This window comes from Diceros bicornis, chromosome 10, assembly GCF_020826845.1.
Source record: "Diceros bicornis minor isolate mBicDic1 chromosome 10, mDicBic1.mat.cur, whole genome shotgun sequence".
Lineage (NCBI taxonomy): Eukaryota > Metazoa > Chordata > Mammalia > Perissodactyla > Rhinocerotidae > Diceros > Diceros bicornis.
The window spans coordinates 44444335-44456135 of record NC_080749.1 but is presented as its reverse complement, the minus strand read 5'-3'; the positions used below and the strand labels follow the sequence as shown (position 1 = coordinate 44456135).

At 35.9% G+C, this 11801-nt stretch overlaps 1 pseudogene; it reads right to left on the bottom strand.

Moving 5' to 3' along the window:
- Window positions 1-6115: 6115 nt before the first annotated feature.
- Window positions 6116-6720, bottom strand: LOC131410505 (securin-like; annotated as a pseudogene).
- Window positions 6721-11801: the final 5081 nt, after the last annotated feature.

Here is an 11801-nt window from a genome sequence, read left to right as displayed (position 1 = left end):
CTGCATTTTAATTCATTATGAAAACCATCAAAACTTTTATAGATATTATCATACTGCTACAGGTTGTTCCCTATGCGAGGGAGAGAGTCTTTACTTTCTTGGCATATAATTAACGTGATGAATCATTTGAGTACATTATTATATTACTTTTTGATCATTACAGTTTTACCCGTTCACCCATTTATTCCAAAAACATTTCCTGATTGTTAATACAGGACGAGGCATTAGGAACACAGATATGAATAAAGCATGGAGATGTCAAGTCATTCACATATTAATGTCACATTACAAATTGCTATACATTTTAGCACAAAGTTAAATACCAGGATATATGGTATTATATACTTAATGTAATAAGAATAGTAGTAAAAGTCTAAACACCAAAAATTAACCACTTATCTTGATGGCTTATAATTGCTTTCTATAATTATTCATACACTTTATATTTCTTGATAGGAGAACTTGAGGATAAGCTGTCTTTGAATGCAAATATTTGAAAAGTCCACAACACTAAGAGATTTATAAGATGAAAAGATTGATAAACAACTTTTATCGAAATAAATCATTGAAACATTTCCTGGATAGGTTAACTACATCATCTTGGTATTATTGCTATGTTAAATCACTATCTTTTTTTTTTTTTTTTTAGGAAGTAAGTATGTCACTATTCAAGGTCATCTTCACAACATCACCTACCAGCCACGTGGGATGTTTCGAATTTTAAGTTCTGTAAATTTAAGAGGTGTATTCTGAAGCCATATTGCTTTGCATGCCAATAAATAAATTTTCTTTTAATACTATGTAGCCAAAGATTGTAAATGGAATAAACCATTGTCAAAATATTGCTAAAATGTCAGCTTTAAAATCTGAAAGTGCAGAATTCTCTTATTTTCTTCTTATTTTGGATGAAGTACCTTAACCTGCTTAACTTGGCAATGAAATGGTTTTTCTACGATATGATTTGTACATATAAATTATTCCAATCACAACATATTTGCATTATAATAGTAGATAAGGAAGGACTGGTAGCCACAGTGGTGACATGGGAAAGAGAATTTTCTTCTTAAAACTTTTGTCATAAAAATGCTTCGCTTTCAATGTATCAAAGATAGACTTAAAATAAAATTTTCAAGCTTCTTCACCATTGTCTGTTTTCTTTCTTACTCATGCCCCAATTCCTTCCAAACACCCCTTCTTCCCAAACTGGTAGCCAACAAGCCAAATCTGGTATCCAGACATGGCTTCATGTTTTGAATGGCTGTACAATGCTTTGACATTCTGAGCCAATATTGAAAAATCAAAGTATTTTACATAAACATATTGATTTCTGACTTCTCTTAAAAATGTAGGCCATCAGGCCTAGTAGACACACAAAACAAATCTCTTCCGGAGCTGAGTACCGGCTGCCTCCTTCGGAAGGTTCACATGCTCTCTAGCTCACTATTGTGCCCCCTACACACACACGTGTGCAGAAGACACACCTGTGCATGCTCACACACACACACACACACCCACACACATAATACACACATGTAGGCACTTTCCCCTGGCCCACTCTATTTATACACCTCACTTGCCTGGCACCTGCAGACATTTAAGTTTGTCATACTCTTATCTCCCCGTCCTGCAATGTCCAGTATCTTGGGCCAGTCCAGTGCTGATTGCCATGGTGGAGATTTTTCTTTGCTGTATGCAATGTTGCCAACTCTCTTTCTCTGTCTCCTCCTTTTTTTGAGATAAAATAAACATAACATTGAGTAAGCTTAAGGTGTACGATGTGTCCATTTGATACACTTATGTATTGCAGTGTGATTACTGCCGTAGCTTTAGCTAACACTTCTGTCATGTCACATAACTATCATTTCTTTTTTGTGGTGAGATCATTTCAGATCTAGTCTTTCAGTAATTCTGAAGTATATAATACAGTATTGTTGACTATAATTACTATGCTGTGCATCAGATCTCCAGAACTTGCTCATCTTCTAGTTGCAAGTTTGTACCCTTTAACAACATCTCCCCAACTCCTCCACCCCCCAGGCCCTGGTAACCACCATTCTACTCTAAGTTTCTATCAGTTTGGCTTTTTCAGATTCCACATATAAGTGATATCATACAATATTTGTCTTTCTTTGTCTGGTTTATCTCACTTAGCATAACACCTTCAAGGTCCATCCATGTTGTCACATATGGCAGGATTTCCTTCTTTCTCATGGATGAACAATATTCCGTTATATATATGTATATACACGTGTTTGTGTGTTACATATATGTGTGTGTGTGTGTGTGTGTGTGTGTGTATACATCTTATTTATCCGTCATCCATCGACGGACACTTAGGTTGTTTCCACGTCTTGACTATTGTGAATAATGCTGCAGTAAACACGGGAGTGCAGATATCATTTTGATATCCTGTTTTCTTTTCCTTTGGATGTATACCCAGAAGTGGGATTGATGGATCATGGGTATTTGTAATTTTAATTATTTGAGGAACCTCCATACTGTTTTCCACAGTGGTTGCGCCAATTTACACTCTCACCAACAGAGCACAAGTGTTCCCTTTCCACCACATCCTTGCCAACATTTGTTTTCTCTTGTCTTCTTGATGATACACATTCAAACAGGTGTGAGGTGATATCTCATTGTGGTTTTGATTTGCATTTCCCTGATCATTAGTGATGTTGAGCATTTTTTCATATCACTGTGGGTCATTTGGATGTCTTCTTTGGAAAAAGTCTATTCAGTCCCTCTGCCCATATTTTAACTAGATTGTTTTTGTTGTTGTTGTTGTTATTGACTTGTATGAGTTCTTTACATATTTTGCATATTAACCCCTTATTTAATATACAGTTTGCAAGTATTTTCTCCCATTCCTTAGGTTGCCTTTTCATTAAGTTGATTTCTTTGTTTTGGGGGGTTTTATTTGCTGTGCATAAGCTTTTTAGTTTGATGTAGTCCTGTTTGTTGATTTTTGCTTTTATTGCTTATGTTTTTGGTACTGTATCCAAAAACACATTGCCAAGACCAATATCAAAGAGCTGCTTCTCTGTCTTCTCTTCTAGGAGTTTTATGGATTCAGGTCTTATGTTTAAGTCTTTAATCCATTTCAAGTTAATTTTTGTGGGTGGTGTAAAATAGGGATCCAATTTCACTTTTCTGCATGTGGTTATCCGGTTTTTCCAACACCATTTGTTGAGGAGACTATCCTTTCCTCATTGAGTGTTCTTGGCTCCCTTGTCAAATATTAGATGATCACATGTGTGGGGGTTTATTTCTGGGGTCTATTCTGCTGCAGTGGTCTATGTGTCTGTTTTCATGCTTGTACCACACTATTTTAATTACTATAGCTTTGTAGTATAGCTTGAAATCAGGAAGTGTAATGCTTCTGGCTTTGTTCTTCTTTCTCAGGATTGTTTTGGCTTTTTGGGGTCTTTTGTGGTTCCATACAAATTTTAGGATTATTTTTTCTATTTCTGTGAAAAATTCCATTGGAATTTTGATAGGAATTGCATTGAATCTATAGATGGCTTTGGGTAGCATGCGCATTTTAACAATATTAATTCTTCCCATCCATGAACATGGGATTATTTCCATTTGTTTATGTCTTCTTCAATTTATTTCATCAAAGTCTCACAGTTTTCATTGTATAGATCTTTCACTTCCTTAGTTAAATTTATTCCTAAGTATTTTTTTAATTTTGATGCTCTTGTGAATGGGATGGTTTTCTTTATTTTTTTTTTTCAGTTATTTTGTTTTTAGTGTATAGAAATGCAACTTATTTCCGTATGTTGATTTTATATCCTGCAACTTGACTGAATTCACTGATTAGTTCCAACAGTTTTTTGGTTGAGTGTTTAGGATTTTCTATATATAAGATCATATAATCTGCAAATGACAATAATTTTACTTTTTCCTTTCTAATTTAGATGCCTTTTATTTCCTTTTCGTGACTAATTGCTATAGCTAGGACTTCCAGTACTATGTTGTATAAGAGTGGTGAGAGTAAGCACCCTTGTCTTGTTCCTGATCTTAAGAGGAAAAGCTTCCAATCTTTTGCCATTGAGTATGATGTTAGTTGTGGCTTTGTCATACACAGCCTTTATTTATGTTGAGGTATATTCCTTCTATATCCAATTTGTTGAGAGGTTTTTTTATATCATAAAAGGATGTATTTTGTCAAATGCTTTTTCTGCATCTATTGAAATGATCTCATGATATTTCTCTTTCATTCTATTAATATGGTGTGTCATGTTTATTGATTTGCATATGTTAAATCATGCATCCCAAGGACAAACCCCACTTTGTCGTCGTGTATGATCCTTTCAATATGTTGTTGAATTTGGTTTGCTAATATTTTGTTGAGAATATTTGTCTCTATATTCATCAAGGATATTAGTCTATAATTTTCTTTTCTTGTGTCCTTACCTGGCTTTGGTATCAGGTAAAGCTGGCCTTTTAAAATGAGTTTGGCAGTATTTTCTCTTCCTCAATTTTGGGAAGAATTTGAGAAGGATTGGTGTCAATTCTTCTTTAAGTGTTTGGTATAATTCACCAGTGAAGCCATTGGGCTATACTGTGTTGGGAGGTTTTTGATTGCTAATTCAATCTCCTTACTTGTTATTGGTCTGTTCAAATTTACTACTTCATGATTTAGTCTTGGTAAACTGTATGTTTCTAGCAATTTATCCATTTCCTCTGGTTATCCAATTTGTTGGCATATAATTGTTCATAGTAGTCTCTTATGATCCTGCATATTTATGTGGTATCAGTGGTAATGTCTCTTCTTTCTGATTTTATTTATTTGAGTCTTCTTTTTTTTCCTTAGTCTGTCTAAGGGTTTGTCAATTTTGTTTACCTTCTTGAAAAACCGGGTTTTAGTTTTGTTATTTTCTCTATTATTTTCTTGGTCTCTATTTCATTTATTTCTGCTCTGATCTTTGTTATTTCCTTTCTTCTACAAACTTCGAGTTTAGCTTGTTCTTGTTTTTCTAGTTCCTTGAGTTGTAAATTTAGGTTGTTTGCTTGAAATCTTTGTATTTTCTCAATGTATGCATTTATCACTTTAAATTTCCCTCTAAGAACTGCTTTTGCAGTATCCTATGTGTTTTGGGTGTTGTTTTTCCATTTTTACTTGTTTCAATATTTTTTTAATTTCCCTTTTGATTTCTTCTTTAACTCATTGGTTGTTTAGGAATGTATTGTTTAGTTTCCACATGCTTGTAAATTTTCCAGCTTTCCTCTTTTTGTTGATTTCTAGTTTCATACCATTGTGGCTGGAAAAGATAGTTGATGTAATTTCAGTCTTATTAAATTTGCTAAGACTTGTTTTGTGGCCTATCATATGACCTTTTCTGGAGAATGTGCTATGTGCACTTGATAAAAATGTGTATTTTGCTGCCATTGGATGGAATGCTCTATAAAAGTCTGTTAGGTCCATTTATTCTGATGTATGGTTCAAGTCCAGCATTTCCTTGTTGATTTTCTGTCTGGATGACCTATCATTGCTGAGAGTGGGGCATTGAAGTCTCCCACTATTTTTGTATTGTTGTCTATCTCTCCCTTCAGATATGTTAGTATTTTCTTAATATATTTAGGTGCTCTAATGTTGGGTGCATATATGTTTATGATTATTATATCTTCTTGATGAATTGACCTCTTTATCATTATATACCTTCTTTGTCTCTTGTTATCATTTTCAACTTAAAGTTTATTTTGTTTGATATAAGTATAGCTGCCCTTGCTTTCTCTTGGTTTCCACTTGCATAGAATATCTTTGGCCATCCCTTCACTTTGAGCTTATGTGTGTCCTTGAAGTTGAAGTGAGTCTCTTGAAAGCAGCATACAGTTAAGTCTTGTTTTTTTATTCATTTAGCCACTCTGTACCATTTGATTGGTGAGTTCAATCTATTTACACTTAGAGTAATTATTGATATGTAAGGACTTACTAATGCCATCTTATTAGTTGCTTTCTGGCTGTTTTATAGTTCAATTGTTTCTTTTTTCCTCTGTTTCTCCTTACCTTTTTCAGTTTGTGATTTTCCCTTTTTTTCTGTTAAAAAAAAGAATTGCTTTATTAATACAAAAACATACACACACAAACTGTAAAGTGCTAAGAAACTTAAATATCTAAGTCATAGCAAACAGGTGGCAATTCAACATCCAGAGTCAATAGATACTTGAAGGAGACTGCAACAGATAAGACTCCCATGGTGAAGAGGGCATCTTCAGAGGTGAAGGGGAGCCCAAGTGTAATACCTTTTCAAGTTCCCTCTCCTCATTGAGGATCATGAGAGGCACTCCATTCAAGGGGATGTGTGAAATCTGGCATTTTCAGGCAGGTCAAAATTTTCAAAATCTAGAGGATTGAGGGGAAAGAATTTTTCTATTTCTGAATAGGTGTCATCTGAGGCAGGAACAGTTTTTTGCTTTAACAATCTTCTCAGTCATCTTTTTGGCAGAGAAGTTTGTCTGTTTCTGTTTGAGGGGTCCATTAGTCTTTACTGATTTTTCTATAGCTCTCTTGACAGTTCCCAAAGCCTTTCTAGCAGCTGTAGGTAAGGCTGATGGAGCAGCAAACATTTTGCCAACATGTGGTTTTGAAACCGGAGATCTCCCATCTAAGGCTTCGACTGAAGTCTTAGACCCCAGTTTCAGCCCATCCTTAGGAGCCACATGAGTGCCTGGTTCTCCATTTTCTTTAACAACAAAGATCAGAGTAGCCATTCTGGATTAGCCAAGACTTGGCCTCTTTTTCTGCTCTAATTCTCCTTTCTAATTTTCTGCTCTGATTCCCTGTTCATCTTTTGTGAACCCACGCTAGGTGTCTGCTTTGTGGTTGCTATGAGGCTTATATAAAACATCTTATAGATAAAACAGTTCATTTTAACCTGATAGCAAGTCAACTTCAGTCATGGACAAAATCTCCGCCCTTTTACTCCCTTCCTTTTGTATTTTTGATGTGACAATTTACCTCTTTTTGTGTATTTGTTGAAAAATTATAGTACCTACAATTATTTTTAATTATCTTTTCCTTTAACCTTCACACTATAGTTAAGTGGTTAACACACCATCCTATTATAGAATTAGAGTTTTCTAAATTTGACTGTATATTTACCTTTACCAGTGCATTGTACACTTTCATATATTCTCACGTTACTAATTAGCATCTTTTCATTTCAGCTTGAAGAGCTCCTTTTGGTATTTCTCGAAGGTAGATCTAGTGGAGATTAACTCCCTCACCTTTTGTTTTCTGGGGAAAGTCTTTATTTCTCTTTTATATCTTTATTTCTCTCTTATAGCTGATGAAATCTGTAATCTGAGACTTGATATATCATATTTCTCTTTCATATCCTTCATAACTTTGCCAAATAGAGTATTCTTGGTTGGAATTTTTTTCTTTCAGCACTTTGAATATATCATTCCACTCTCCTGGCCTGTAGAGTTTCTGTTGAGAAATCTGTTGATAGCCAATGGGGATTCCTTTGTAGGTTACAATCTTATTTTTCTCTTGCTGCTTTTAGGATTCTTTCTTTGTCTTTGATTTTTGACAGTTCCATTATAATGTGTCTTGGAGAAGGTCATTTTGCATTGAAATAATAGGATAATCTATTAGCTTTGTGAACTTGGATGTCCAAGTTTCTTCCCAGGTTTGGGAAGTTCTCAGCTATTATTTCTCTACATATACTTTCTTCCCTTTTCTCCCTCTCTTCTCTTTCTGGAACTTCAGTTATTCTAATATTTCTACTTTTGATGATGTCTCATAAAACTCAAAGGCTTTCTTTCCTCTTTTCTTTTTTTCTTTGTTCTCCTCCGATTGGGTTATTTCAAAGTTCCTACCTTCTTGCTCATTGATTCTATCTTCCATTTGGTCTACTTTGATGTAGATGTTCTCTATGGCTTTTTTTCTTTATCTTTCATTCTTTGAATTCTTCAGCTTCAGAATTTCTGTTTGGTTCTTTTTTATGATTTCTATCTCTTTGTAAAATTTCTCATTTTATATTGTTTTCTGATTTTGTTGAATTGTCTTTCTGTGTTTTCTTGTAGCTCATTGAGTTTCTTCAAAACAGCTATTTCAGTTCTTTGCCAGCTAAATCACAAAACTTCTATGTCTTTGAGTTAAGTAGTTGGAGAATTATTATCTTTTGGTAATGACAGGTTTCCTCAATTCTTCATGTTTTTTCAGTTTTGCATTGCTGCTTTCATGACTGAAGAAGCAGATGTCTCCTCAAATATGTACTAGTTGACTTCAGGTGGGATATATTGTTCATTGATCCTGATATATCTGAGAGTTTCTCTGACCTTGTAGGGATACACCTGCTCCACACTTTTTGCTCTCTTTTGTGGCAGAATTCTTAAGCTTCTATGTCTTCTCTAGTTCTTATAACTCACCAGGCTGGCTGCTGGAAACTTATCTTTTGTTTTGCAAAAGGTGGCATTACAGCTCAAGTTTGTGGTTTTTCCCTTGCCCGTAGACCCTGATCTGATTTCTGAGCGCATTTCATTTACTGGAGCTAACTCCTACCACCACACTCAGGAGCATGCACGAGGAGCCAGTTGCAGAGTGGGGAGAGGTATGGGTTTAGCCCTTGGGGCATAGAAGGTATCTGTGGGCCTGATAAAGGAATCCTTGGGTAAAGTTCTCCCAAAGGCTTAAGGGTGGGCTTCTGCCAGAGTCCTGAAAGCAATCAACACGAACCATGTTCCTTTAATGCCCTTTGATATTCTTGTCTGCTTCTTTCCTGATCTCCTTTCTCCTCCCAGTCATGGAGGTCCCACCTCAGTACTCTGGGTGCTGATGAGAAATGGGTTTCTCCAGAAGCATCCTGCACAGCTAGGGTATCCAGGCACTCTCTCATCACTCTCCCTTTCTCCCATGGGAGAGGTTGCCACCAGCTAGTTCAGCCCTGAGCTGTGTCACCTTAGAAAAGGGGCAGAGTTAGAAAAGTTCCTGTTACCCTCTCCAGTGAGTCTAAATTTATTTTTTATGAAATGGAGTGCTGGAAGCTCCCTTTGAGAAGGCTGGACTTCTACAAAATCTCTCTCACCTGAGGGTGTCTGCCCAAGTCAGCACTCTCCAGGTTTTTTCTAATCACAGCCAAGGGCAGGACACTGGCTCCTGCTGGTTCCATAGACTATATCAAAATCTGTCTGCCTATTACCAGACACACAGGTGGGTGAGACTCCTCCCAGGTCTCTTGGCATAGGGTTCTGGGTCCCACAACTCCCACAGAGGTACTTTTGTTCATGGATAGATGTTGAGTTTTAGTTGTTAAAAAGGGAGACAAAAAGGAGGGATGTCTTATACCACCATGATGCTGATATCACTTTGAGTTGGATCCTCTTTCTCTATCTCTAAAGTGTTTTTGTAAGCTAGAAGTTCCCAATTACCCACTAATAAGGTTCCAAAGTTTACAAATTATTTATATATTTTGATCAATGGGAGTGAATTTGAATTAATACCTGTAATAATCCTCTCAGCCATTCACATAATGATGAGATTTCCTGAGTTGGATAGAAAATATAAAACTAGAGTTATCTAAGTAAGGTTAGTGCTAGCTGTAGGACCCTTAGCAGGTAATTTAAGCTCTCTGGGCCTAAGTGCTTCATGTGAAAAAATAAGATTAAAATTGTCTAATCACTATCATATCTTACAAAAATCTTTGTTTATAACTCTGTACTTACCTTAAAATGAGGTCTGAGTAATAATAGGATCCTGAAGTACTCATCCTAAGATCATTGTTAAGGAGCTTTTCCGGGCAGAAGTTACCTTTGTATGTATCAAGATTATGTCTGTCAGCTTCTCCAGAACCAAAATCGTGATGTTTTCCTCCAAAGCCTCTGAATGGGGAGGCTCATAGGCCACACAACTATTTTCTCAGAGTAGGGTTTTTGTTTGTTCATTTGCTTGTTTTTTAGGTAAGAGATGGCTTTGTGGATTGCTAAGGCATTCAACTGATAAGATCAAAGTATCATATGTTTTACAATTCTGATCAAAGGAGCTCAAGGTGACTCTCTGACGTCCACCGTGTTTTCTTTTGTTAAGGTATTCAATTAAGATTAAAGTACTATATTTTTCCCATTTCTGATCTAAGGAGCTCAATGCAACTCCATAATGTCCACCATGCTTTCTTTTATGCAAATTGTTACCTTTTCCACTCTGAAAACAATGTACACACCGATGACCTAACGGGCTCCATTTAGAACTGAAATTTCGTTTAGAAGCTGAATAGATATGTGTTCCATGATATTGAAGTCAAAAGCCTGAGAACATCTCTGTGCACATTCCAGCTAAGCAGCAGCCTTCAGAACCATAGGATGTGCTCATACAAAGGAGGGGAGGTAGTCATCTAAGAAAACTGGTACCTGGCTGGAGTTAATGGAAAAAAGGAAGCATAAGACAGTGAATGTGAATCAAGCCCAAAAGAATGCCAAAGATCAAAACCTGAGAAGATGAATTTTACCTTAAGTTCAAGAGGCAGACTAAGGGATGACAATGGGAAATGAAGCAGAAGAAGTAAGAAGCCATGTAAGTGTAGAAATAAATTTGAAGATATTAGTTACCTATTATGTTTAACTGTGTGTAATACAAACCCAACCACAGAGACTTAACTAAATAAGGGGTTATATTTTTTACAAAATAAGAAGTCCAGAGGCAGCAAGTCCAAAGGTAAACAGGTCAGTAATAGCTCATGGTCTTTATCTTTCTGCTTTGCCATCATTAACAAATGGCTTTCCTCTCACAGTCACCTCAAGATTGAAAGATGGCTGGTTCATCTCTCATTTTTCTGTCTATCTTCCAGGGAAGATGAAGAAGAAAAAGGAGAAGAATGGGTGGGAGAAGAAAGAGGAAGAGGAGGAGGAAAACAAGAATAAGAAGCATAGGAAAAGAGAATTGACAATCAGGAAGAGAATACACCAATTTTGAGAAAGCAAAACATTCCTAGAAATCCCCAGCAGATTTTCAATTATGTCTCACTGGCCAGAAATGTGTCCCATGATCAAATCTTGGCTACAAGGGAGGCTGGGAAACATTGTCCTTTAGCTGGATATATTGCAGTTCATATAAAATCAAGATTCTATTAGTAAGGAAAAGGGAAAGAATGAATATTACATAGGGAATTAAAATCAAAAGGCATATGTATTACCACGGTTAGGGTTGAGATGCCCAAGGCTCATTTTACTGAGTGTCACCTTTGTAGTACAGAGTTTTGTTGGCCTAATTTAAGTTCAAGCAGGTTTACAAAACTCTGGACTACCTCTGAATCCCATACAATAAAAGTAAAACACTCAACAAAGAAATTACTGGAGAATATTCAGCATAAGACTTGTACAAGCATTTTATATCTTTAATTATACAGCTAAGATTAAGTAATGGGGATAAACAGGTAAAGAAGTCAAGTTAAATGAACCAGGCAGATATCATATAAAAGAAAGCAGGGGTTGCACTCTTGGCATCCTAAGGTAGAACTCAAGCAAAAAAGATTAAGTAAGGGAAAGGACACTTTAAAATTATGAATCATAGTGAAGATATATAACAGTTATTAGTATCTATGCACCTAATAACACATCAACCACTTTCATAAAGCAGAGGCTACATGAGATTCAAGGAGAAGTAGTTAGAAATACACTATTAATAGGAGATCTCAACACTCCTCTCTTAGCCCAAGACAGAGCCAATGAAGCAAAAAATTAGGATACAGAAGACCTAAACAACATAATCAATATGGTAGATCTTAGAGATTTACATTGAACTATGAATTCTGATAAAGAGGACACACGTTCTCCAAGAGCACATGGAAAATTCA